This window comes from Rhinolophus sinicus, linkage group LG04 (genome assembly GCF_036562045.2).
Source record: "Rhinolophus sinicus isolate RSC01 linkage group LG04, ASM3656204v1, whole genome shotgun sequence".
NCBI lineage: Eukaryota > Metazoa > Chordata > Mammalia > Chiroptera > Rhinolophidae > Rhinolophus > Rhinolophus sinicus.
The window spans coordinates 122,758,845-122,784,722 of record NC_133754.1 but is presented as its reverse complement, the minus strand read 5'-3'; positions in this window follow the sequence as shown (position 1 = coordinate 122,784,722).

The window sequence follows — 25,878 nt, the reverse complement described above, 5'->3', positions numbered from 1 at the left end:
CAACAACCTTGTTAGCGGTCTCCAACTTCTCTCACTTCCTTTTTAGCACAGTGCACATACTGAATCCTTGTAAGTGGTCACGTTTTTTTCTTGTTTTAGTCTAGCACATTGGTTCTCAGATTACAGTGTACCTTACAAGCACCTAGAGGGCTTATTAAAACATAGATTGCTGGGCCCCACTCCCAGAATAAGTCAGATGTGGCCAGAGAATTCACATTTTTAGCAAGTGGCCAGGAATGCCGCTGCTGTGTGACCAGGACCAAGCTATGAGAACGACTGACAGAGTAGATCAGCATGGTGGTGAGGAGCTTCTGGATTTAGCTGATGTGGGTTCAGCCACAGCTCTGCTATTTAACTTTCCCAACCCTGCAACCTTATGAAAGCTAAGGTCTTAGTTTCATCTCCATAAACTGCAGTTCCCATAAAACGGGAAGAGGACCAACCTTCTAGACTTGTTGTAAGGATTAGATGGCATGGTACATGTAAAGTGTTTAGTACAGTGGTAAGATATTAATGCTCCTTAAATGTTAGCTATTGGTATTTTTGTTTTACAAGATGTAAAGAATTAATGTTTAAGCTCAATTACCAAAATTAAGACAACATGCCTTCTCCAGCATATTGGACATTTTCCTTGGGATCTTGATTTTCTATAATGTTGAGGTAGAAATGCTTTTTATTTTTTTTTATTTTTTTAGGTTGGCCATGTGATAAGAAAGATGCAATGGAAAGATCATGAGATTTGGAATCAGGAAAATGCCTGGGTTCCAGTCCACTCTGCTATTCCTAGCTTTGTGACTCATAGCAATTTTCTTCATCTCTCTGATCCAAGTTTCCTTTAAATATCTTCTAAAGTGGTGATATAAATGGTAAGGATTGTTATATGGATCAAATGAGCTAGAGCAACAAAAAAAAGAATTTTGTTGTTGTTTCACTTTAATGGTCTGTACCATGTGGTTATTGTTATTTACTGAGAATAAGGGTCTTGAGCAATTTTTATTGTACATATTCATTAACATCGTGAAAAGTTGTGCTTCTATGGAGAGACAATTATGAAAAAAACTTTTCCATTAGAATTATTTTGAGATGGTAGTCGCTCTAACTGGGAATTGCCAAACACCAGCTTCGATATGTGGATATGTTATTTTCTATTAGTAATCTAGCTAGTTCTCTTTCTTATGGACAGAAATGCTGGTTCATCTTTCAGACTTTTTACCTGGAAGAAATTAACATCTGAGCAACAATATTTCAAAATGATGCTGAGAGAGAGAAAAAATATATACCTAATCATGATTGCACCAAAAGCTCCCTTAAGAAAGCTTTGTTCTCGTGATGTGATTGCTCAGTTTTCATAATAGATTTCAGACAAAAATTGAGGACGTATTTTTCAGTTGATATTACAGGATTCTTTTGAAAGTGGAAAAAAATTCCATTTAATCAAATTTTTTTAAAATGTAGCATTAAACACTCAGGCACCACAGAAGATGTTTCATGCTTTACATGTGTTTTTCTCTCAAGGAAAGCAAGACAACATACAAAAACCACTATGTATGTCACAAAGAAGATCAAGTCAGAGGCCTGAGAGTTTTAAGGAGGAAGAGATGATTTCTGACTAGGAGATCAGCACCCTCCCGTTTTCGGGCCACATACTGAGCCACATTAAACCAGAGTATCTGAGTATCATAAGGAGACTGCAAAGCACTTAGTAAGCCCAATGTATTGATTGACCTTCACAAAGGACTATATTTAAACCGTCTCAGACAGATGAGAATCTACCCTCCATTGGGGGAAGAAATCCTTTCCTTGAAGGAGACTGTATAACCTTCTTCATTAACACATTTCAGTATTTAACAGCCTTTGCTTGCTGCTAAGAATACATGCTTTAACTCCCACATGAACACAAGGATTTATCGTCTCTGGACATGCTTATGTTAGGCAATCGCCATCATACCTCTGGGGACCTCCACATCATTGCTTCATTAGTTGATTAACCAATTAAACAGATCATCCTGAGAGTCAGGGTATAGTACTGGTTAAGAGTATTGAGAGTGAGGCAGTTTTGGCTCCTTCGCTCTCTTGTCCTGTGACCTTGGGCAAAGTTACTTAAAAACTCTGAGCCTCAGTTATCTTACCTGTAGAATGGGAATAATAACATATCTTCCTGTTAGGGTTGTTGTAAAGATTAAATTAGAGACCTGTTTTAGGTTGAACTACATGAAATCACCAATATGTGACCATTTTTAAGAATAAGAATAGCAGTTTTATGTGGTTCAAGCTAATAAATGGCTTAGCAAATTACCTAGGATCTACCAAAGACTCAACATTACTGGCAATTTTTAGAAACAGAGGAAAGACTATTATTATTATTACTATTATTATTATTAATACATTGCTATCATTGTCCAGGCTCAGTGCTATTACAGAAGATATTCCTGCACACACACCACAATAAAATGGTGAGGATATTGATTATGAAGTTGTGTGCGATGCTGCAAATGTGGGGGTGATAGAGCATGTGGGCCGGTCTGCAGACGTTAGAGAGGTGGCAGCATGAACTGGGCCTTGCAGGGTGAGTTGGAGATTTCTGGGTGGACAAACCGGCAGAGGAATCCCCAGCAGAGGAAAGATCATGTGCCCAAGGTACAGAGGTGGGAGGGAACGTTGGAGATTTGGGAACCTGTATTGAGTCTGGGTGGCGAAAGCGTAGAATTAGGTCTGCGGAAGTGGAAGGAATTGAGAAGGGACATACGTGGCGTGAAAGAAATGTAAATTTTATTGGAGTAGTGTCCTGATTGGTTTTGCAAGTTTGAAAGGGTCCTCTGGGAATCATGAAGAGAATGATTGGACTGGAGCGAGTATAGAAGCAGAGAGACATGTATGGGGTGGAGTCGGCAGTGATCCAGCTGAGCAATAATGTGTGCAGAATCCAGGACGTTTAATGTAGTTTTAAAGGTTCTAGTGATGCGGGGGGGTGGGGGTGGGGGGTGTGCTCAGGCAAGAGAGTGAAACGTAAGTTGACTCCTGGGTGTGTCTAGAAAATAGAAGGAGCAGGAAGAGGAAGACTGGGACGTGGGAGACGGGGTGGGAGAGGGCTGAGACGAGTTGAGTTTTGGGCATCTGCCTCCAGTGTGTGTTAGAGCTTTCCATTTCCCCTGACTTTTCGAGAGCCTGGTGTTTCTGTTATGACTGCAGCACAAGATATTATGCTCTCGGGGGCACCAAGGGGATTCCTGAGATCCTTACCCCAGCATTTTGACAGGGCAAATTACACTTTGCTTTTCTAATTTTACCGGGGTCTTGCCTTCCCAAGGACATTGGCCATGCGCCATGCTGAGGTTATGGTTAATAAGTAAAAAAAGTAGCAAACATTAATAAATAAATTATTATATCTTAGGCACTCTTCCAAGTTCTTTCTGTCTATATTTCATCTAATATTATCAACAATTCCACAAGGCAGGTAGTATTATTAACCCCATTTTATAAATGGAGAATTTATGGAGGTGAACCAACGTGTTCAAGGTCATATACCTAGCGAGTGGTGAAACCAAGATGCAAATTGAGGTGGCGGGCCCCAGGGACTGTGTTCCTGAGTAGCATGCTGGGATATATAATTCGGCTTAGGCTAGAGAATCATAACTTCCCTGTGTACTGGGGTGCTTCATAATGAGATTTTATTGTTTTTAAAATAATTCTTACTTGTTCCAAATTATTTTCCATAGTATTCTGAGGTTTGTAGATTTAAAAAGACAATCCATGGGTTAAAAATTCTTCTGTCTAACTCACATTCTCCAACGGGAAAGAGTCAAGATTTTGGTTTTAGATAATCTTATTGTATTTGGTCCATAATTTTCTTTCACTTTCTAGTTTGTAGCCCCTGTTTAGCAGGAGTCAAAGAGGAGTTACTACTATAGGTGATATTTCTTCTCTGAGATAAATTAAATTTATTGCTTATTTTTTAATTTTGACTGAAAAAGAGCTTTTTGTTTTCTGGCTTTTTGCTTTGCTAAGTCACTTATATGATATGCCGGTGTCTGGCTTTCTTACAATTCCTCTATTCATCCTTGCTATGGACTGAATGTTTGTGTCCACCCCAAATTCATCTGGTGTAGCCCTAAGACCCGATCTGATGGTATTTGAAGGTAGGGCCTCTAGGAGGTGATTATATTTAGACGAGGTCCATGGTGGGATTAACAGTCTTATAAAAAGGACACCAGAGCGCTCTCTCTCTCTCTCTCTCTCTCTCTCTCTCTCTCTCTCTGCCATATGAGGACACAGTAAGAAGGCAGTGTCTGCAAGAGGATGTCCCCAGTCTCCAGAACTTTGAGAAACAAACATCTGTGAAGCCACCCAGTCCATGGTATTTTGTTACATAGTCCAAGCTGACGAGGACAGCCCTCCTGAGACTCCTCAGTACGATGCACCCCATCTCTGCTGTGGACCCCTACAATGGCATGACAGTCATCAGTGTAAGGGGGTCCCTTCCCTTGCTAGCAGCCCAGTTACTGACTGATGAGGAAACCCAGCTAAATGTTCGTTCTGTAGTTGTGCTTTTATGAAGTATTTAACCGGGCTTTATCCCTCCCTTTATTTTATTGCACTCATGGAGTGTTGGCATTAAGAACCCTCTAAAAGACGGTTGGTTATTCTTATCATCAGTGAAGGCAGTAAGAAACACCGCACAGAAATAACTTGTTGGCAGAATTGCACTCTCAAGGGCGCATATCTTTGAGCCATCCTTGACTCTCTGGAGCAGAAAGGCAACCAAGGACAATGCCGAGGAGTGGGGAAAATGTTGAACTGAGGCAAAAGGATCTCATGAAATTGCGAGTGGCTTTCAATGGTGCCTATCATAGAAAAGATTAATGACGATCCGCTTTCCTTTCCAATGATGGAACTACTATGCTCGGGACAGCCCAGTTCTCTTCCTGGTTTAGGTATTAACTGATGGTTTGATAAACATACTGTTTTTACCTATTTGCTTTTGCATGTGCTGCTTTCTCCATCAGGAAGATCATCTTCCCTCCCCCACCCTAGTTCTTCTGGAGAATCCCTACGTGGCCTTCCATACTGAAATAATAACAATGATCCTAGCAAACATTAATGTAGTATTTACTATGTATCTGGTAGTGTAGCGGGTGGAGGATGGGGCAATAGGGGAATCTACTTCAGATGCAGGCAATAAGGGGTTGCATTGTCTACAGAGAATTTTTTTTAAATCATAAAACCAAAAGTTGAGGCTGCTTTCTCTGACCACCATGTGTTGGCAATTCTAAACAATATCAGTAATAAAATAGTCCTCCCCCCTAAGGCAGACTGCTCCCACTGAGCCCCATTTCACCCGTTACCCACTATATGTGCCCAGCGCCTTCCTAAGCATTTACATATATTAGCTTCCATCATTTGTCCCATTTCACAGCTGAGGGAACTGAAGCATAGAGATTGTATGAGTAACCTAAAGTAATGCAACGTGGTCATACTGCCTAGCAGGTAAGTGGTGTGGCCGAGGTTTTAATCCAGGCAGTAGGACAGCTAACCACTGAACATACACCTCTCAGAATAGCTAGCACACTTATAACTATACCTCTGAGTTAAGGTGCCCCTGATCCACCCACTATATAATGGCTTCCTGCATGTGTCCCTTAGCACTCTTTATTTTTCTGTGACAGCATTCCCTGGGCTACAGGGCAGTAGACTGGAGCTTCCTGAGCCTAGAACAATGGCTGCCCTCTAAAAGAAGCCACATGAATGAATGGATGGATAGATGAATGAACCAATGCAACCTTTGGTCCCATAGCTAGAAATATTGACGTATATTTATGTATGTCATGTGTATATTATGGCAGATGGATAGAAAGCTCTGGGATTTGGTATGGGATTCAAGAACAGCCTTCAGTTCTGAATGTGTCACTGATTATATCTGAGGCCTAGAATCAGGCATTGAATACATCTGGATCTTTGTTTCCTACTCTGTGATACAGGGGAGGGAATTACATGAATGATTTTCAAAGTGGCCACCGCTTTTCAAGCGAAGTTCAAGTGGATTTCTTTTTTCCCCCTCCCATTGCTAACAAGCATTTTTGTAGGGAAAAAAACAACTTTGATTTAAGGATAACAGACCACAGAAGGCACACAAGTTAGCTTCATGAATTATCGCAAGGTGAACATGTCCATGTGACACCATCCAGATCAAGAAAAAGCACATTACCAGCCCCCCTGTTACCCTCCCTCCTAGTCAAATGCAAGGCTCCTCTGACCTCTAGCATCATAAACTGACTTTCTAATAAATGGGAAAATTTAGTGTCTGTTATTTTCTGTAAGCCTTCTTTTACTCAGCATTGTGTTTTTGAGCTTCCTTCGTGCTGTTGTGTTTAACTGTAGTTCATTCATTTTTATTGCTGCATAGTATTCCACGGTGCAAATAAACTATAGTTTAGTAATTATTATCCATTCTACTGATTATGAATATTTTGGATCAATACAAAGAAAGCCATACCTGGTGAGTAATGCTAAAACTGCCAAAAAAAAGCAATGGCAAAAGATATGATTTCACTGATATGTGGTATATAAACCAAAAACAACAAAAGAACAAGACAAACCAATGAGAAACAAACACTCATAGACACAGACAATAGTTTAGTGGTTACCAGAGGGTAAAGGGGGAGGGGGGTGGGAGATGAGGGTAAGGGGGATCAAATATATGGTGATGGAAGGAGAACTGACTCTGGGTGGTGAACACACAATGGGATTTATAGATGATGTAATACAGAATTGTACACCTGAAATCTATGTAACTTTACTAACAATTGTCACCCCAATAAACTTTCATTTAAAAAAAAAGATATCTATTAAAAATGATTCACTTATTCATTTTCCCTAAGAATGTTACTTCCCTTTCTGGGAACTCTTCCTTCTTCCTTCCTCCAGCTAATGTGTTCTAACATATCCTGAGTCCCCTTTTCACAACCATCATTGACTGGCCAGGGCTGGACACCTGAGCAATCCAGGCCAATCATGGTTTCTGTGCTCATGCCCACAATTCTTAAGTGCAGGAATAATTACAATCAGAGCACTCTTTTAAGTTTTTTGACCATGGGATCAGAGACTTTGCAACTGAGTGGGACCTAGTTCCCTGTGAGGAAGAAGTCATCTGCACTAGGAGAAAGTCAGGCTTACACGGGGCTAGAAACAGTATTGTATGGAAAGGTGGAGAGAACGGTGGTATCCCTGGCTTCATTTATCCCGGAGGCCCCTCCACAGCTCCTCCTCTTGCTGTTATTTATTTGATCCATTAAGTTCCTCCTTGGCATAAGTTAGTTCAGTTTGGTAATCTGTTAGAACCAAAAGAAATCTTGCTAGTATAGACATGTTACATGGACCAAAATATATCAAATCGATAAATGTGGAACTACTCTACCTCATTACCTCACTTCACAGCAGCTCCTTTAAAAAAGCACTGCATTGAGTAATGGTTAAGATCCAGATGCAATTTTTGAGGAATGTTGAGAATGATAAGTTTTGTCAGTATAAAATAAAATTTAAAAAAATTAGAATCTGGAATAGCATTTCATGAATGATAAGTTTTGTCAGTATAAAATAAAATTTTAAAAAAATAGAATCTGGAATAGCATTTTATGAATGGCACAGTATTCTGGATGCCTGTCCAGGCCTTTCTTCAGTGCTATTCTCAGATCCACTCTAAATAATCCTCTCCCTTGAGTCTCTGTGCCCCTGGGCCTAGGTCACAGTGTTGCTAGTGAAAGATGTAAACCTTGTATTTTGGCTTCAAGTACACATGCCTAACTCATAGAAGGAACTCAACAAATATTTGTTTTGTGATTGGTACCGAAATTCATCACTCACTACTTAGCTGCAAGTTCTTTCCTCATTTGTGGGTGATTAGTTAACACATATCTACCAATAGCTACTCCAAAATCCCTTTAATTCTTCTGAAATCTGCATTCTTATTCAATAAATGACTCCCTACTCTATTTTTAATGAACAACTTCAGAGATTCCCATCTTCATTCTAACACATTTCAACTTTCATATTTATATCTTCTTGTCCTTTTCTCCAGCTCAAAGGAATTCTGTGTCCTTATTTTTCTCTAAAGCTAGATCCCATCTGAGAGATTCCGTTGCTATATTTATTCCCTCTCTCTGGTGTCTTTAAACTCTCCCTCTGCATACACTTCCAATTCAAGTTGTGTGTTTCTCCTTCACCTTGAAAGAAAATCTTAGTATGATCTTAGTGTCCATTCTGGCTACCATCTTATTACTTTCCTTTACTGACACATTTCCTGAATAAGAAGCTGAAGGATATTTTGAGCCCCTGTCTTGAAACCTTGAAATACCTTCTACCAATTTCCAGGGTAACTCATTCTACCTTCTGGTTTGATCTCTGTCTCCTCCCCGGGCTTTTCTTCTTCTTCCTATCCTCTAACTGTGCACTGAGCATTTGTGAAAGCTCAGCTTGGGTGCTGGAGTCCTCCTGCTACAAATGTTCTGTCTGCTTCCTGGATAATGTCTGCACCAATGACACCCAAATCTATACCTTCCACCTTCTTCTCTCACTCAAGTTCCAGCTATGTTGTCTTTAATTTCTGCCTAACATTCCCACTTGGCTGTTCCATTTTCTCCCCTCAAATAAACACTTGCCAAACTGAGTGCATCCCTCTCCTTCTATCCACACTGGGCTCAGCGTGTTAAATTCCTTTCCTTCATCAATAACACCAACATTTCCCCATTTAGGCAGGCTTGAAAACTCCATCATCGTTGACATTCCCTATCTTTCATTGCACATGGCAATCAGTCACTAAGACTCTTGGAGATTGTTCTTTGGAAAGACTCTAGCAGCCATGCCTTTTTCTTTTTCCACTCCCACGCCAACCCATGATTTATATTAGCTGACGCCATTACAAAGCTCATAGAAAAATGTGGCATCTTTCCTTTCCCATGTTTTCCTTTCTTGATGGACCTATATATTCTTCTCTCTCTGAAAGATATTTTCAGCCCTAAGCTATTTTCAGAACCAAGGTTACTGATCAACAGGAATTCTAGGAATGAGCACATCTTCCCCTGGCTAATTCTCCCAGATCGGCTCGTATCCCATACGCTCTTTATAACTTCTCACTTAGAAGATTCTCCCAAAGGGGTGGAATATTCTAAAATCAGAATTTTACAAAATCAAAATGTCTTAACACATTTAACAGCAGCCATCATTCTCACCTAGAAAAGCAGAGATGGTTCCCACACATCCTTATTTTGGTAGTCAGAAAAGTTGACTTATTTCTTTATATTGTAAGGAGTGCAGGGGCTGTGTTTACCACTCTATAAACACTTCAGTGTCTAGCTCAAGCTTTTGCATATAGTAAGAATTTAAAAATTTTCTATGAATGGATGGATTAGCAGGCTACATAACCACTTCAATAATACATATTCTTTGAAAAACAACAACAACAACAAAAACATCTTCATACTTTCTTTATTTTTAGGACCCCAAGAGTCAAAACACTGGAGTGGGTAGAACAGGTGTTATTTTTGCCATTTTCTGCTGAAGAATCTGAGGTAAAGAGAAGTTGTGAATTGCCCAAAGTCATACAGGTATTTGGCAATATGACTAGGCCCAGAAATTGATCTGTTTTCTTCAACTCTGTGTCTGAGCACTAAATTATGTTTTCTTGGGATGTCAGTAGACCAGGTTTTGAAACAAATTATATTTAGAATTGAAATCTCTAAATGTGAATTTTCTTTCTTAGAATACTCAGCAGGTTCATAAATATTAGCAAAACATTTTTTTATATATAGTTAAAGTCAGTCTGTCGGTTATTTCCTTAAGAAATTTGATTGCTCCTCTGTATATGAACAGGAAAACAACTTACCTAAATTTAGATATTTGAGTTGATATTAGGTTGCTGCAAACGTAATTGTGGTTTTTGCAATTATTTTTAACCTTTTGAATTGCAATTGCTTTTGCACCAACCCAATATTTTATAATACTACCTAACATTTGAAAATGTAAGATCTGGAAGGAATGTTAGATGTTGTTTAGAATAATCTATTTTTATAGGTCTCCCTTTCATTAAGAGAAATAGACGGATAGGGCTTGAGTGTGTATAATGTGCCATTTCTTCAGGGGAACTTAAAAGATGAGACACTGGAATGAAATGAATTGAAATGTACTAGGAAACTCTGTATTTCTTTGGCTAGTATTCTCTCCATACCTGACCTTTGTCTAGCAACCCACATTTCTTCACTATGGATAGTATCACCTGGGAACCTGAATTCATGTTTGTCTTAGAAAAATGTGTACTTGTCTCCCTGGCAATCTATATCCTTCTGCTTTCTCTTTTCTAGACATTCTTCAAAAGTTCTTGTCCATGGATATCACTTTGCTCTTATAGAAGGGGTTTCTCTTGCTCAAGTAGGTCACGCCCAAATCCACTCTAAGACTTTAAATGTGTTAGGCATTTAGGAATATTCTGTCCCAAAGATCTTACATATCTGAATCTTTGGATCATTCACGTCTCAGTTCCATATTACCTCCTCTGTAAGAATTTCACTGACTATTACACATGAAATAATCCCACAACCCCCTCCTACTAGTGACTCTCAATCATAGTATTCTGTTTAATTAATTTGGCCGTATACCTTATTATCTATCATTATTTTGTATATTTATTTATTTGTTTGTTTGTTTGTTGTATTTTTTCCTGCCCTCTCACCTTGACTAGAATGTAAGCTCCATCAGACCAGGAATCTTGCTCAACCTATTCACCACAATAGCACATAGATCATAGTAGGAGACAGTAGACATTTGGCAGATGAATGAAGGATTGATTCTTATTTAAAATTTTTTTTTTCTGTCACTTCAAGAGATTTTGGATATTGGGAGGAGAACCTGTGTATTCAGTCTATCATATTAATTCAATTCCTTCTCTGCTTACTATGTAAGATTTTGAACTCTCAACAAATTGGGCATAGAGAGAATGTACCTCAACATAATGAAAGCCATTTATACAAACCTACAGTTAACATCATACTCAATGGTGAAAGGTTGAAAGCTTTTCCTTTAAAATCAGGAACAAGCTAAGGATGCCCATTTTCACCAGTTTCATTCAACATAGTAATGGAAGTCCCAGCCAGAACAAATAGGCAAGAAAAATAAATTAAAAGCATCCAAATAAGAAAAGAAGAAGTAAAATTCTGTTTATAGACATGATATTATATAGAGAAAACCTTAAAGACTCTACCAAAAAAACTGTTAAAACTAATAAATTCAGTAAAATTGCAAGATACAAAGTCAATATATAAAAATTATTCCTATACACTAACAATGAACTATCAGTAAGAGAAATTAAGAACAGTCTCATTTACAATACCATCAAAAAGAATAAAATATTTAGAATAAATTTAACCAAGTAAGTGAAAGAGACCTGTACACTGAAAATTATAAGACATTAATGCAAGAAATTGAAAAATACACAAATAAATGGAAAAATATTTCGTGTTCATTGATTGGAAGAATTAATACTGTTAAAATGACAATACTATCCATAGTGATCTACAGATTCAATGCAATCCCTATTAAAATTACAATGGCATTTTTCACAAAATTAGGAAAAACAAACCAAAAATTTGTAGGGAACCACAAAAGACCTTGAATAGCCAAAATAATCTTCAGAAAGACAACAAAGCTGGAGGCATCACACTTCCTGATTTCAAACTACATTACAAAGCTATAGTAATCAAAACAGTATGGTATTGGCACAAAAAAAAGACACATAGATCAATGGAATGGAATAAAAAGCCAAAAAATAAACTCATACATCTATGGTCAATTAATTTGCAGCAAAGGAGCCTAGAATATACAATGGGGAAAGGAAGTCCTTTAATAAATGGTGCTGGGAAAATAATATCCACGTGCAGAAAAATGAAACTAGACCACTATCTTACATTATACACAAAAATAAACTCAAAATGGATTAAAGACTTGAACTTACAACCTGAAAATATAAAACTCCTAGAAGAAAGCACAGGGGGTAAGCTCCTTGACATTGGTGTTGGCAGTGATTTTTTTTTTTTTTTAATTTAACATCAAAAACAAAGAGAACACAAGCAAAATAAACAAATGGGAATACATCAATTTAAAAAGCTTCTGCACAGCAAAGGAAGCCATTAACAAAGTGAAAAGGCAACATATGGAATGGGAGAAAATATTTGCAAATCATATATGTGATGAGGGGCTAATATCCAAAATGTGTGAAGAACTCGTACAACTTAACGGTAAACAAACAATTTGTTTTAAACATGGGCAGAGGAATTGAATAGACATTTTCTCAAGGAAGATATATAAATGGCTAACAGGTACACTGCAAGATGCTCAGGTATCAACTTATACCTATTAGAATGTCTATCATCAAAGAAATTACAAGTATTGGTGAGAATGTGGAGAAAATGGAACCCTTTTTCACTGTTGGTAGGAATGTAAATTGGTGCAGTCACTATAGAAAACATTATAGATGTTTCTCAAAAAATTAGAAGTAGGGCCCACCCAGTGGCTCAGGCAGTTAGAGCTCCATGCTCCTACCTCCGAAGGCTGCCGGTTCGATTCCCACATGGGCCAGTGGGCTCTCAACCATAAGGTTGCCAGTTCAATTCCTCGAGTCCCGCAAGGGATGGTGGCCTCCACCCCCTGCAACTAAGATTGAACACGGCACCTTGAGCTGAGCTGCCGCTAAGTTCCCAGATGGTTCAGTTGATTGGAGCATGTCCTCTCAACCACAAGGTTGCCAGTTCGATTCCTCGAGTCCCATAAGGGATGGTGGGCTGCACCCCCTGCAACTAAGATTAAACACGGCACCTCGAGTTGAGCTGCCACTGAGATCCTGGATGGTTCAGTTGGTTGGAGTGCATCCTCTCAACCACAAGGTTGCGGTTCAACTCCCACAAGGGATGGTGGGCTGTGCCCCCTGCAACTAGCAACAGCAACTGGTCCTGGAACTGAGCTGTGTCCTCCACAACTAAGACTGAAAGGACAACAACTTGAAACTGAACGGCACCCTCACAACTAAGATTGAAAGGACAACAACTTGACTTGGAAAAAAGGCCTGGAAGTACACACTGTTCCCCAATAAAGTCCTGTTCCCCTTCCCCAATAAAATCTTTTTAAAAAAAACTACTATATGATCCAGCAGTCCCACTTCTGGGTGTATATTGAAAGGATATAAAAACAGGATATAAAAACAGATATATATTCAAATATATATCTGTACACATATGTTCAAAGAGATATTTACATGTTTGTTGAAGCATTATTCACAAGAGCCAAAATATGGAAACAATTTAAATGTCTATCAATGGATGAATGGGAAAAGATGTGTTATGTATATATAAGTGCACCTATTATGTGTATGTCTGATGTGTGTGTGTGTGTGTGTGTGTGTGTGTGTGTGTGTAATATTATTCAGCCATGAGAAAGAGGGACATTCTGCCATTTGGGACAGCATGGATGGAACTTAAGGGAATTATGTTAAGTGAAAGAAGTCAGACAGAGAAAGACAAAGACTGTTTGATATCACTTACATGTGGAATCTAAAAATGCTGCACTCATACAGACAGAGACTAGAATGGTGGCTACCAGGGGTTAGGGATGTGATAAAAGGGGAAATGTTGGTTTCAGAGTACAAATTTTCAATTATAAGATGAATAAGTTCTGGGACCTAATGTACAACATAGTGATTGTGGTTAATAATACTGTATTATAAAATAATACTGCATTAAGTGTTCTCACCATAAAAAAAAAAAATTGTACTTAGGTGATGGTGATGCCAGTGTCAGTTAATGCGATGGTGGTGGTTACATGTTTTGCAATATACAACTGTATCGAATCAACACAGCTGTACATCTTAAACTTACACCATCTTATTTGTCAATTATATTTCAATAAAGCTGGAAAAATATGTAGGATTTTAGTAATATTGGTAGTCATTTTGACATTGATAATAGATATTGCAAAGAGCAATATTATTCCAAATAATTGGTACACTGCATCTGACTCTACCTGGACATTGTTATAACTTCTAAAGGATTATGCTATATAAAAGATGCCTGAAGTCCAGAACAATAAAATACAAACACGTCTGGAAAGGAAGCAAAGCCCCGCTTGCATCCTGTCTTCTCATGCCATCTGAAAAGTGCCTGTGCCCTCCAGCCCCTGGATGTGGGCTATGATGGAAGTGCCGGCTACTGTGGGAGGATATCGTGCAAGTGTTGCAATTTTGAGAGAGTGTTTTTTTCTTTAAAAGCCTTAGTCAAAATGCCCTCCTCTGAGCTGGGCTTTGACTATTGTCTTGCCAGATCCTGTGCTCCTGGTAGGCACTTTGATGCCCCAGTATTTTCCTAAGGTTTTATGAGCCCAACAGGTCTCTGTCCTTGTCTATGTTCCCTTGGTTCCCATGGAGGCCACGGCTGTGTTTTGTTCCGTTAGTGGTGGTCAGGGGTAGTTCCTTATAATGCTTAATCTTCAGAACCATCCTGACCCAGAAGGTGTTATTAATTCTGATTTTCACATTACAGGAAAAGACTCAGGTTACGTAACTCGGCCAAGGTCTTGCCACAAGTAAATGGGCAAACCCAGGATATGAACGTCGATCTATCAGATACCAAAGCTGTATATGCTGTTCTACAGCAGTATTGAGCAGTGACTGTATATACGGAGGTGAAGAGTTCACTATTTCTAATCTATTATCAATTAGCTTAAATTATTGGAGAGCAATTTCAGATACTCAACCAAAATCTGCAATACCGAATAGCTACCTTATCTTTTTCCTGGCAATCACTTTCAGATATTTGAATAGAAGTCACAAATATGATAGTTAGGGAGTAATTCATAAGGAGATAGAACCTGAAGAAGAACCATACTCCCCTATGTTTAATGCAGCACTATTCACAATAGCCAAGATAGGGAAACAACTGAACTGTCTATCAATAGACTATTGGATAAAGAAATTGTGGTACATTTATACAATGGAGTATTACGCAGCCATAAAAAAGATTGAAATCTTACCATTTGCAACTACATGGACGGACCTAGAGGTTATTATGCTGAGTGAAATAAGTCAGACTGAGAAAGACAAATACCATATGATCTCGTATGTGGAATCTAAAGAACAGAATAAATGAACAAACAAAACAAATAGACTCATAGATACAGAGATCAAACTGATGGTTGCCAGAGGGGAGGGGTTTTGGGGAGATGGGTGAGAAAGGTGAAGGGATTAGGATGTACAAATTGGTAGTCACAAAATTGGTGTGGGGATGTAAAGTACAGTGTGGGGAATATAGTCAATAATGTTATAAAAACTATGGTGTCAGATGGGCACTATGCTTATCACGGGGATCACTTCATAAATTATATAAATGCCTAACACTGTGCTGTACAACTGAACCTAATATAAAATAACATTAAATCACAACTAAAAAAATATGTATATGTATATATAGTCACAGGGCATAAAATACAGCATAGGGAATATAGTCAATGGTATTATAATAGCTATGTACGGTGTCAGATGGGTAGTAGACTTGTTGGGGTTATCACTTTGTGAGGGGTGCCAATGTTTCATCATTGTTTTGTACACCTGAAACTAAAAACTAACTAACTAAATAAATAAAAGAATCAGCATTTGAATTGGTGGAAATGAGAGCAATGGACATTAGAGGTAATCAGATGTGATAATAACAGAATGATTTGTTGAATGCTTACTGTGTCCAGTATTGTGCTAGTCACTTTCTATGCATTGTTTCAAGTAATTCTCATAATGATTATACAGTAGGTGGATGATAGTCTCCTTATAGATGTGAAAAGAGACTCAAGAGATGTGAAGTAATCCAGTTCACCCAGGTATTCAATGACAGAGATTTGAAACCAGACTTAAGTGATTCCAAAAGCTGTTTTCTGCACTAGCCTAGGTTTGCATCTTGGGTACGTAAATTAAGTTATAAAACAGTATTATCTGATTATCAGTCTAAATTCAGTGGAACACAAGCCTGAAAAAGACTTATTATCTTTCAGTCACCGTCTTAAACATACTCTGCCACTTACTCCATTTTTGTCTCCTATTAACCTTTTAAGAAGATTCCATTGACTTTTAGGCCTTTTAAATTAGGACAAAGCCCAGTAAATCTAAAAGTCCAGTTTCATTTCTTTCCCTCTTGCCAGTTCACCCCCAACAACCTAAGCCCAAGTGATCTATAATGTAAAAGTACACGTTCTACTCATTTCATCTTTGTTCCCTAGCTTTCTTTCCATAGGCATTTGAGGCAGGGAGCAGGTTAAGAGTGAACATCAACTGACTCTTACCTGATGCTATTGTAATCCTTTCTCTACTGTTCCTACTTCTCTAGGTAACTCTGACCAGCCACTGACGCTGTCTCTAAGCCTGGCATTCACCATTGGTCTAGATTTGGGGAAATGAAGGATAAAGGGGAGGCACAGTCAGGGTTTGGGTGCCAGGAAAGATGACAGTGATGGAAATGGGCACACTGGAAGAAAATGAACTGGTTCAGGGTAGGCATAATCCAATGGGCATGGTAGAAGCTTCCATACGATGAATGAGAATAGAAAGACAGTTCACTTTTGTTTTATGGAACTGATGTGTTCTAGCTGTTGGTTCTAAAATAAACTCAATTTTCCTTCTTAACTGCTATTATGAAATCAAGGATGCATCCCCACAGGGAGAAAAGGAAATCCTCAAAAGACTCAATTAAAAACTTTTGGTGAAGATGTAGTTGAAATGGTGGGCAGCTTCTTAGGCCCTGTGGAATTGTTGTCCCACTTAGTGGTTCACTGCTTGGGATTTGCTGTGATTTTTCGACTCCTTTGTCTCCCCGAGGCTGTCAGGCCCACTCCTGCTCTCTTTGGTATAGGATGTTAGAGCAGTGCCTGTTATTGGAGAAATGACTACACAATTCTAAAACACTGGGAGTTTTCTGGCAGGCTGCAGAACGTGTTACATTTGCATTCAGGATTTATATGCTTACTCCACTGCCCTATCTCACCTTTGGAACACTTCTAAAAATAAGACCACCTACTCAGAGAGTCCATGAGGGGTAACTGTGCCCTGTATCTCTTTCCATGAACAAAAATCCTCCCCAAATTGTGTTATCGACATGACATTTTCTATTTCATCATACTCTTATTTTTTCCTATAGATTTGACATAGACAGTATAACATCTGTTGGTCTGTGTGTGATGAGAGAGCTCGCTTTTGAACCAGTTATCAGAAAAACCACTTGGGTAAATGGTAAGTTATGTCCCTAACTCAGCCCCCTGAGCGATTTGATTTTGGGCACCACGGGAAGTTGCTGAGGCTTGGAAGGAGAGTATGCACAGAAGACACCAGGAGATCAAAGCACTTAGGAACACCTTCAGGCTTAAGGAGGGAGGAAAGGGCTACTGGCAAAGATGTAATTGCTTTAGAAATATTCCTGCACTGGTATCTATGCGGGAAACCTATAATACCAATCCCCCTGAAAAGACTGGGTCAATAGAGTCACCTCCTGAACTTTCAATTTATAACACCAACACTTCCCTAACTTTGTTACAGCTGAAGGAAGGAGTCATGTTGATACAAAACACTATTACAGCTCTTCTTGAAAAGCAGAAAACGATTTCACAAATGCTTCCCTCCTCATTTATTGTCACTGCCATTTTTTCCCCAGACTACTTTCATTCTTGGCCTATGTAGAAAATCAGAAGATAATTTAAAATTAAATGATGGCTCAGAGCTTAAAGCACTTAAAAAAGAGAAGAAAGAAAAGCATCACATCTTAACAGGACTGGGAGTGAGGGTTGGAAGCTTGCCAAAGATGCCCAGAAGAGCTGTTGGCAAGTGGGCTTTTAGTACTTTGTGTGACCACAGAGGACGCCCAAGACATTATCCTTACTCATGGGATAGTGATTGAAGTCCTGGAAACCTAAAGGAGAGAGTTGAGAAAGAATGGAAAGAAGATACAAACAGAAAGTTCGTGAGTTAGGAAAACATTGATTTATAATTATTATTTCATAATATATATAATCTTTCTAAGCATGTAATTCATAAAATATCCTCATAGAATGTGAGAAAGAAATAAAATTATATATATATATATATATACACACACACACATATATATGTGTATAGGTGTATATTGATGTGTGTGTGTGTGTGTGTATCACACACCACACACATATAATTCTTTATCAATACAGGGGTCAGCATATAAAAAGTTCCTTATAAATAGGAATGCCATAAACTATTCTTATGATAGGGTCTAAACCCAGCTCTTTAGCTTACTTTAGCTTCAGTTCCACTTGCCCATACGTGATGATGTGCAAATCGCTAAAAAAAAAAAAAAAAAAAAAAGCCTTCCATTTCTTTTCAAGGTTCTCTAACTGCAAGAAGTAAAAAGAGCACAGGTGTCAGGGTCTGACAAATCAGAATTCAAATTTGTCTCTGCCATTTATGAGCCATAGAACCTGAGATAAGTCACCTCTCTGGGTCTCGGATTTCACATCTGGATAATCACATTATTTATTATTTTACATCATGGCTGTGAAATTTAATGAAGTGAAAAGTATGAATATATATTGCCTGGTATATAACGTATACCAAATCAGCAGTTGGCAAACTTCTGTCAAGGGACAGATAGTAAATATCTTAGGCTTTGCAGGCCTAACTGCTCATAGCAAGAAGCACCCAGAGACAATATATAAAGGAATGGGCATGGCTGTGTTCCAATAAAACTTTATTTAAAAAAGACAAGTGGGACAGCATGGATAGACCTAGAGGGTATTATGCTAAATGAAATATGTCAGACAAAGAAAGACAAATACCATATGACTTCACTTATATATGGAATCTGAAGAACGAAACAAATGAGCAAGCAAAACAAAACAGAAATCGATTCAGAGATACAAAAAAGAAATTGATGGTTGCCAGAGAGGAGAGGGGTGAGGGGATGGGTGAAAAGGTGAAGGAATTAAGAGGTACAAATTTCAAGTTTTAAGTAAGTCACAAGTATATAATGTACATCATGGGGAACATAGTAATATATTATTAACTTTGCATGGTGACAGATGGTTACTATACTTGTTGTGGTGATCACTTCATAAGGTCTATAGATGTCAAATCACTATTTTATACACCTGAAACTTATAAAATATTGTATGTCAACTATACTTCAATAAAATAAATACAAGTGAGCCAGTTTTGGCCTGTGATCTATAGTTTGCAAATCCCAGCACTTAACCAATATTAGTTTCTTCCATTTTCCCCAATTTGTCTTCTCTGAGATTTAGGTTGTTTATGAGTATAATGTTGAAAATAACACCTACCGTAAGTCTTATTTGTTTATTGAGCATCTGTTGTGTAAAAGGACTGAGTTCAAATGCAATGAACAATAGAGTGAATAAAATTTGCTTCCACCCTTGAGGGCTTAACGGGTGACAGACAGTGTTTAATTTATCTGAGCTTGGTCTTCTTAGCCAGAAAGTGGTTTCAGAATATTTATTTCATGAAGTTACTTTGAGGGTGAAATAAAGCATCACATTTAAGTGTAGATGCACTACAAGCCATTATGGAAAAATGGCTATGGGACTTAACCTTTTTGTATGAAGAACTGCAAAACTAGGCAAAATGTATGAAGAAACTCTTTTTTAGACATTGGACAATAGATAGCACCAGGCTCTGATGCTTGAGGTGAGGAAAACACCATATTTTACTCCAGCTTTCTCCCTGGGACCACTATCCAAACCTCAGCACAAGAAAGTGGATCCCAGTTTTTAAAAAGTTGAGTTCAGGCTTTCCTGGGATTTTTTTTAAGTGGTTTTGTTTGTTTGTTTGTTTGTTTGTTTGTTTGTTTGTTTGTTTAAGAAGTTTCACTGGGTAGAGGCAGGCGAGATTAGAGTTTGGGCTGAGGATTTAGCTGGCAGTCACTTATCAGGTTACTGAGGAGAAGGCAGGTGCACGGCTAAGAGAGCTTCAGAAATCTGCACTAGGCTTCACTTGAGTTTTGGGTTGAGTAGAAAGCTGTGCATGCACAGATCAAGATTCAGTGAGAGTAGGCAGAGAATAACTATTGGATAACTGCGAACCAACCAGAATCATGGGAGTTGCACAGTGAGAGAAGATGGCATTATAACCATCTAAAGTGGTGAGACCTCAAAAGCACCTTAGAAATTCAATTGAGAGCCCAAAAAAGGTACAACTTAGGAGTACAGCTACTCTAGCTCCAGAAAAAGGGCTACTCTAGATCCATCACTAAATAAAAAAAACAAAAAAGCCTTCCATTTCTTTTCAAGGTTCTCTAACTGCAAGAAGTAAAAGAGCACAGGTGTCAGGGTCTGACAAATCAGAATTCAAATTTGTCTCTGCCATTTATGAGCCATAGAACCTGAGATAAGTCACCTCTCTGGGTCTCGGATTTCACATCTGGATAATCACATTATTTATTATTTTACATCATGGCTGTGAAATTTAATGAAGTGAAAAGTATGAATATATATTGCCTGGTATATAACGTATACCAAATCAGCAGTTGGCAAACTTCTGTCAAGGGACAGATAGTAAATATCTTAGGCTTTGCAGGCCTAACTGCTCATAGCAAGAAGCACCCAGAGACAATATATAAAGGAATGGGCATGGCTGTGTTCCAATAAAACTTTATTTAAAAAAGACAAGTGGGACAGCATGGATAGACCTAGAGGGTATTATGCTAAATGAAATATGTCAGACAAAGAAAGACAAATACCATATGACTTCACTTATATATGGAATCTGAAGAACGAAACAAATGAGCAAGCAAAACAAAACAGAAATCGATTCAGAGATACAGAAAAGAAATTGATGGTTGCCAGAGAGGAGAGGGGTGAGGGGATGGGTGAAAAGGTGAAGGAATTAAGAGGTACAAATTTCAAGTTTTAAGTAAGTCACAAGTATATAATGTACATCATGGGGAACATAGTAATATATTATTAACTTTGCATGGTGACAGATGGTTACTATACTTGTTGTGGTGATCACTTCATAAGGTCTATAGATGTCAAATCACTATTTTATACACCTGAAACTTATAAAATATTGTATGTCAACTATACTTCAATAAAATAAATACAAGTGAGCCAGTTTTGGCCTGTGATCTATAGTTTGCAAATCCCAGCACTTAACCAATATTAGTTTCTTCCATTTTCCCCAATTTGTCTTCTCTGAGATTTAGGTTGTTTATGAGTATAATGTTGAAAATAACACCTACCGTAAGTCTTATTTGTTTATTGAGCATCTGTTGTGTAAAAGGACTGAGTTCAAATGCAATGAACAATAGAGTGAATAAAATTTGCTTCCACCCTTGAGGGGCTTAACGGGTGACAGACAGTGTTTAATTTATCTGAGCTTGGTCTTCTTAGCCAGAAAGTGGTTTCAGAATATTTATTTCATGAAGTTACTTTGAGGGTGAAATAAAGCATCACATTTAAGTGTAGATGCACTACAAGCCATTATGGAAAAATGGCTATGGGACTTAACCTTTTTGTATGAAGAACTGCAAAACTAGGCAAAATGTATGAAGAAACTCTTTTTTAGACATTGGACAATAGATAGCACCAGGCTCTGATGCTTGAGGTGAGGAAAACACCATATTTTACTCCAGCTTTCTCCCTGGGACCACTATCCAAACCTCAGCACAAGAAAGTGGATCCCAGTTTTTAAAAAGTTGAGTTCAGGCTTTCCTGGGATTTTTTTTAAGTCGTTTTCTTCTTTATCATTTTGTTTTATCATCAATGAGATGCAGTAAGAACTTAACTCTTGTTTAATCAGTCTGTGGTAAAATTGGTTTCATTATACGTTGTTTGGCTTAACGTTACAGAACCCATTGAGGACATTAAGTTAGAACTTTCTGTACTGTGATGTTTCCCTAATCAAAAAAATGTGATATTGGCCTAACAATTGATCTTTAAGGTCAATGGAATAGACTAGAGAGTCTAGAAATAGGCCAACCCTTATATAGTCAATGTGATTTTTGACAAAAGGGCCAAAGCTATTCAATGGGAGAAAAGAAATTCTTTTCAAGAAATAATGCTGAATCACTGATAATCTGAGGAAAAAGAAAAACAACCCCGCCCTTACTTCACACCTCACTTGAATATTATTTCAAGATGGATCATGGACCTGAAGTGAAAGCTAAAAGTATAAAGTTTCTAGAATAATGTATAAGATAATATTTTAACCCTAGGATAGGTAAAATATTCTTTGAAATCACTGATCATAAAAGAAAACAATTGATACATTGTTATTCAAAATTATAAACTTTAGCTCATTGAAATTGCTCATTAAGAAAATGAATAGGTAAACATGGAAACAAATAGTCACAATGTGATAAAAGACTTGTATGCAGGGTATATAAAAACACCAATTCAATAATGAAACATCTCAATAACAAATAGGCAAACTAGACACTTCACAAAGGAAGTTACGTAAATGGCCAATAAACACTTGAAAAATTGCACATTTTTAGTCATCAGAGAAATACAAATTAATATTAAAATACCACTATACGTCTAGAATGGCTTAAATTTTAAAAGTCTCAGAACACTAAATGTTGACCAGTATGTGAAGCAACTAGAATTCTCATACATTGCTAGTAGGAGTGCAAAATCATACAACCAATTTGGAAACTGGCAGTTTCTTATAAATTAAAATATACTACTACTACCTTATGACCAAATAATTCCACTCCTGATGTTTACCTGGGATAAATGAAAGCATATGTCCACAAAAAAAACACTTTATTACAAATATTCATAGCAGCTTTATTAGTAACAGCCCCAAACTGAAACAACTCAAATAGAATGGATAAATTGTATGACAGCCCTATAATGAAATGGTATTCCTCAATGAAAAGGAGGGGATAGTTTTGGACATTGATAAGGCAGAATAAGCATTAGTTCATAATTGAAAAGTAGTATAAGATAAAGAGAGGAACTGAAGATGGTCTTGAGATGATTAGCCTACTTGTCTAGAGGAAAGATTGAAGAAAAGAAAAAAAAAAGGTTGGGAGAAGTTTAGGGATGGGAATAAGGACATAGATGACTATTCCCTGAGAAATACTTAAAAATGGTATTTTTGTTCATTGTGAGGTAGAGAAAGTTTCACTGTTAATTGAAAATTCCAAGTAGTCAGAATTCACTTGTTTCCATTTTGCAACCTTTGTGTCTCTTTCCTGGGCAGAATTTTCAGTAACTTTGAAGGGCGCTTTGGCATTGAGACTACTGAGAACGTTCATGAGAGCAGAGTACTTCTCATTCCTTAATACTCCTGGTTCTCCTTTCTCATAACGTCTTTGAAGTTCGGGTATTTGTCCACTGATAGGACAGATGCCTCCTTGTTTACCCTTCTCTTAGGTTGTATTTCAGCGGAGATAATTTGGGCTAAGGTGCCATTTTACGTGGTCAAGAATGATGATAAGAAAGGAGAGGAAACTCGTCATATAGCACCATGTATGAGTATGTCAGATACTTCGGGAATTGGTGGTCACATTCACTTTTTTATTTTGTATAATAGAGTTGTTTTTCTTTTTTATTAATCAGTGAATTTCTTGAGCGTAAGGTGTGCCTTATTTATCTTTTTATCTTTTCTCCCTGAAGTTTATCAGGAGGTAAAGTAGATGTTCAATGAAAGAAGGAGTAAATTTGCCTCTAGAAATTTTATTGCCCTACTTCCTCTGAGATAAAAAGTGTTGTTATTGAAAAACAACAAAAGTAAACAACAATAACAAAGTGGGTTTTTAAAAGAAACTTTCCCCTCAATTAGAAAGGAAAATAAGACATGCCCAACATGAAAACGGAAAGATCTTGACTAAAACTGACATCTAAAGGCCAGATTGGAAAAATAAGAGAAAAAATAAAGGAGAGGGAAATGAGATTCTTAAGCTTTCTGAACTCAGAAGCAAAGAAAGCAAAAGAGACGGATCAAAGAATCAAAATTCCATTAAGGGAAACAAAGGGAAAGTAAAGGGACTAGAGGATCCCTGCAAGATATAGAAACATTTTGACTTAGCTATAGAAACAGAGGAAGGTCACACAAAAACAGAGGAAGGTTACAGGAAAACTGCCCACGGTTACTGAGGAGGGAAATTGGGATTGACATTCAGTTCGATCTTACTCTCCACTCAGTGATCTCCTCTTTAGGTTATGAACCTCTTGATTTTTACCCATAAACTTGATAGCCAGCTTACAATAATGCCTGCCTGTGAAGGATCCATGCTATGACATCTTAGCCACCCTGCATTTTTCTAGCCACCGTCATGCGCCTCACCTTGAAACCACTTCTGCTTCACTGTTCAATGTGTTCCATTCAAAACACAGTGTAAAATCTGGTATCCTACACTTCTAACTAGTTCAAGATGTAGTCTTTTGAGTGTACAAGGATAACTATGAAGAAGGATAACGAAATAATTATTACTTTAACGTAAAGAACATACAGCTATCTTCCTTGGTTGTTACTTGGCATAAGAATTGAAGTCCTCAAAGCCTAGACTGAATTCCGAGAAGCAAATTTCTTCTGTTCCAGTGTCGCCTTCTACAAAATCAAAATAAGGTAGATTTCATTTTTAAATATAAGTATTCAAAGAGTTGATATTTGTGAATGAAGGATGGTGCATTACCAGAAAAATGCTTTCAGAATGAGGTTGTCATGCATTATGTATGCAACAAGAAAATATTTCAACAAAAGCAAAAGCAAGCTTTCCCTGGGCAAATGATTGAGGATTTGCCCCCTCAGTAAACAAAATTTGGGGTGAAGAAAATCTGGAAAAAAAGTAGTGGTTTTATGCTTTGGGAGTTGGGATGGTCGTTCGTTTCTTATTTGTTGCTATAATATATTGTCACAAATGTAGTGGCTTCAAAAACCTCCAATTTATTCTTATAGTTCTGTAGGTCAAAAGTCCAACACGAGTCTCACTGAGTTGAAATCAAGGCATATGCAGGGCAGTGTTCCTCTCCGGAGACTGGAAGGGAGAACCTATTCCCTTGCCTTTTCAGCATCTAGAGGCTGCCCACACTTCATCATGGCCCCCTCCTTCCTTCTTCAAAGCCAATGTCATTCAGTTGAATCTTTCTGACATCTAATTACTTTGACTTCCTTCTGATCCCCTCCCCTACTTTTAAGAAGCCTTGTAATTACTTTGGGCCGACCTGGATAATCTTTCTATTTTAAAGTCAGTTGATTAGCAACCTTAATTGCAGTTGCACCCTTAGCTTTACCATGTACTGTAATATTCACAGGTTCTGAGGATTAGAGCAGGGACATCTTTGGGGGACTGTCATTCTGCCTGCCACATCTGGCTTGGATTTCCTTCCATGATGCAGGATGCTATATGATGGCAGTTCCTCCTGAACTTGGACAGTCCAGCCACATCTGCGTTAAAACTATAGATGTTTTATCATTATTTCTTCAGATAGGTTTTCAATCCCTTGCTCTCTCTCTTCTACTCCTAGTGCCCCTATGATGCAGATGTTAGTAGGCTTGATGTTGTCCCAGAGGCCCTTTAAACTCTCCTCAGTTTTTCAGATTCTTTTTGCTGTTCTGTTAGGAGTTTTCTGCTACCTTATCTTTCAAACTACTGAATTGATTCTCTGCTTCATCTAATCTGTTGATTCCCTCTAAAGTATTCTTTATTTCAGTTGTTGCATTCTTTATTTCTGACTGGTTCTTTTTTATGTTCCCTTTTCTGGTGAAGGAAATGGACATACAAGCCCACGAAGTGCAGAGAGTACCAAACAAGATAAACTCAAAGAGATCCACACCAAGACACATCATAATTAAAATGCCAAAGGTTAAAGACAAAGAGA